A 2844-nucleotide genomic window follows, 5' to 3' on the forward strand; every position below is an offset into this window, starting at 1 on the left:
CTTACCATTAAGTGTATAAGTCCTGCTAAGATTTGCTTTCCCAAAATGCAGCACCTCGCATTTATCTGAATTAAACTCCATCTGCCACTTCTCAGCCCATTGGCCCATGTGGTCCAGATCCTGTTGTAATCTGAGGTAACCCTCTTCGCTGCCCACTACACCTCCAATTTTGGGGTCATCTGCAAACGTATGAACCATACCCCCTATTGTTCACGTCCATATCAAAGGTGTTGAGCAGAAAGAAGAAACATTTACCATCGTCAGCCTTCATGGGGAGTCAACAGACCTCACAACACTGGAGGCATTCATTCCCTCTGATCTGTTCAATCAGATGATGGTTGACATGCATGTGAAGTCTTCCTCTTACCCTGTACCCCTGAACGCCCTTGTCTGTCAAAGCTCTATCAAATCCCAATTTTGACATTTTCAAATGGGCTTCATCCACCTGCGGTGGCTTCTTGAGGAAAGATTCCCTTTTTGTGAAGACGTTTTTTGCTGCCAATGCCCGTGAAGAGCCTTTTAGACGTTATAGGCCCCTTTCTCAAGGTGCAATCCCCCTCCATCACAAGAGAAATTGGTTTCCTTCGATCTACCTGATTGACTCCTATAATTGGCTTAAACACCACAACTGTGTTCCTTCGTTCTTGCCTCTCCCCCTTGAGGAAACATCCTTTCAGCACGAACCCCGCCAAGCCCCCTTATGTGCTTCAATAAGGTCACGGCTGAGACCTCTCAACTCCAGTGGACACAGCTCTCACTTGTCCCCCCGTTTCCTCATGAAATGACCTCCCCACCACAGGGATCAGTTGAGTCGATCTTCTCTGACATGCTTCGAATGGATTTATGGTGCAGATAGGGAGTGCAGAGTGGTCTCACCAATGTCCTGTACAAACTGCAACTGAACAAAACTAACTTTACATTCCATTCATAGAATCCCGACAATGTGGAAGCAGGCCATTCAGCCCACACTGACCCTCCAAAGAGCACCCCACCCTGTACCCTGTATTTCCCATGGCTAACCCACCTAGCCTGCCCACTACAAGACAACCTGCACATCCCTGGGCACTATGGGACAATTTAGCACGGCCAATCCACCCTAACCTACACATCCCTGGGCACTATGGGACAATTTAGCATGGCCAATCCACCCTAACCTGCACATCCCTGGGCACTATGGGACAATTTAGCATGGCCAATCCACCCTAACCTGCACATCCCTGGGCACTATGGGACAATTTAGCACGGCCAATCCACCCTAACCTGCACATCCCTGGGCACTATGGGACAATTTAGCATGGCCACTCCACTCAAACCTGCACATCCCTGGGCACTATGGGACAATTTAGCATAGCCAATCCACCCTAACCTACACATCCCTGGGCACTATGGGACAATTTACCATGACCAATCCACCCTAATCTGCACATCCCTGGGCACTATGGGACAATTTAGCATGGCCAATCCACCCTAACCTGCACATCCCTGGGCACTATGGGACAATTTAGCATGGCCAATCCCCCCTAACCTGCACATCTTTGGACTGTGGGCAGAAACCGGAGCACCTAGAGGAAACCCACGCAGACACGGGGAAAATGTGCAAACTCCACACAGACAGTTGCCCGAGGCTGGAATCGAACCCAGGTCCCTGACGCTGTGAGGCAGCAGTGCTAACAACTGAGCCACGGTGCTACCCCAAATTCCCCTTGCATGAAATGAATATATTCCATTTGCCTTTTCAATCCCTTGCTGTGCCTCTGTATTGACCCTGTGCTTCCTGCATGACCAATATCCCACCTCACCTTAGAGCTTTGCAATCTCTCTCTCCAATTAAACAATATGCGACCCTTCTATTCTCCCTACCAAAGTGGGCAAGGCCACATTTTGACACATTACACTCCATCCGCCAAACTGTTACCCATTCACCCAACCGGGCCATGTCCCTTTGTCCCCTCACTACCTATTTTCCGACTTCCCTGTGTCATTTTGGCAACCATGCATCTTGTTCCATCATCCAAGGTATTTTTGTATAAATCATGAACTGTTGGAACAAAGGAAGATGGAGTTTTACTGATCAAGTGTCTTTCACAGCCTCAGGACAGCGAAACAGTGCTTCCCAGCCAAGTGGTGTTGGGTATTGGCTCATGGGATCAGGCAGAACTCTCCAGCCCTTCTGACCTGGTTACCAATGCAATAAACCTGATGATATATGCCATAAGATGGAGGAGGCCAATCAGCCCATCGAGTCTGCTCCATCATTCAATGATGTCATGGCTGGTCTGATCATCGCCAACTCCACTTTCCTGCCTTTTCCCCATCACCCCTCCATTCCCCTTCCTGATTAAACATCTCTCTGTCCCAGCCTTGAATATACTCACTGACCCAGCCCCGACAGCCCTCTGTGAGAAAGAATTTCCACAGACTCACTCCCCTCTGAGGGAAGAAATTCCTCCTCATCTCTGTCTGCAATGGGTGACCCCTTATTCTGGGATTGTACCCTCTGGTTCTAGACTCTCCCACAAGGGGAAACAACCTCTCCACATCTCCCCTGTCAAGTCCCCCAGGGAATCTTGGATGTTTCAATAAGGTCGTCTCTCATTCTTCTAAACCCCAATGAGTCCAGGCCCAACCTCCTCAACCTCTCCTCATGGGACAGTCCCTCCATACCCGGGATCAGCCGAGTGGACCTTCTCAGAGAATGTCAGTCTGTCTTTCCTCAGATAAAGGGACCCAAACCTGTTCACAGTATTCCTGCTGTGGTCTGACCGGTGTCTTGTATAGTTTTAGCAAAATCCTCCCTATTTTTATACTCCATTCCCTTTGGAATAAAGAGCAACATTCCCTTGG

The 2844-nt window shown here is 49.1% G+C and overlaps 1 protein-coding gene across 1 annotated transcript in view; it reads right to left on the reverse strand.

The window, feature by feature from the left end:
• LOC122546908 (activin receptor type-1-like) overlaps positions 1 to 2844 on the reverse strand; it is a 17388-nt gene that overhangs the window by 10531 nt on the left and 4013 nt on the right. The gene's annotated exons all lie outside the window — the stretch shown is intronic.

This window comes from Chiloscyllium plagiosum, unplaced genomic scaffold (genome assembly GCF_004010195.1).
Source record: "Chiloscyllium plagiosum isolate BGI_BamShark_2017 unplaced genomic scaffold, ASM401019v2 scaf_11098, whole genome shotgun sequence".
Lineage (NCBI taxonomy): Eukaryota > Metazoa > Chordata > Chondrichthyes > Orectolobiformes > Hemiscylliidae > Chiloscyllium > Chiloscyllium plagiosum.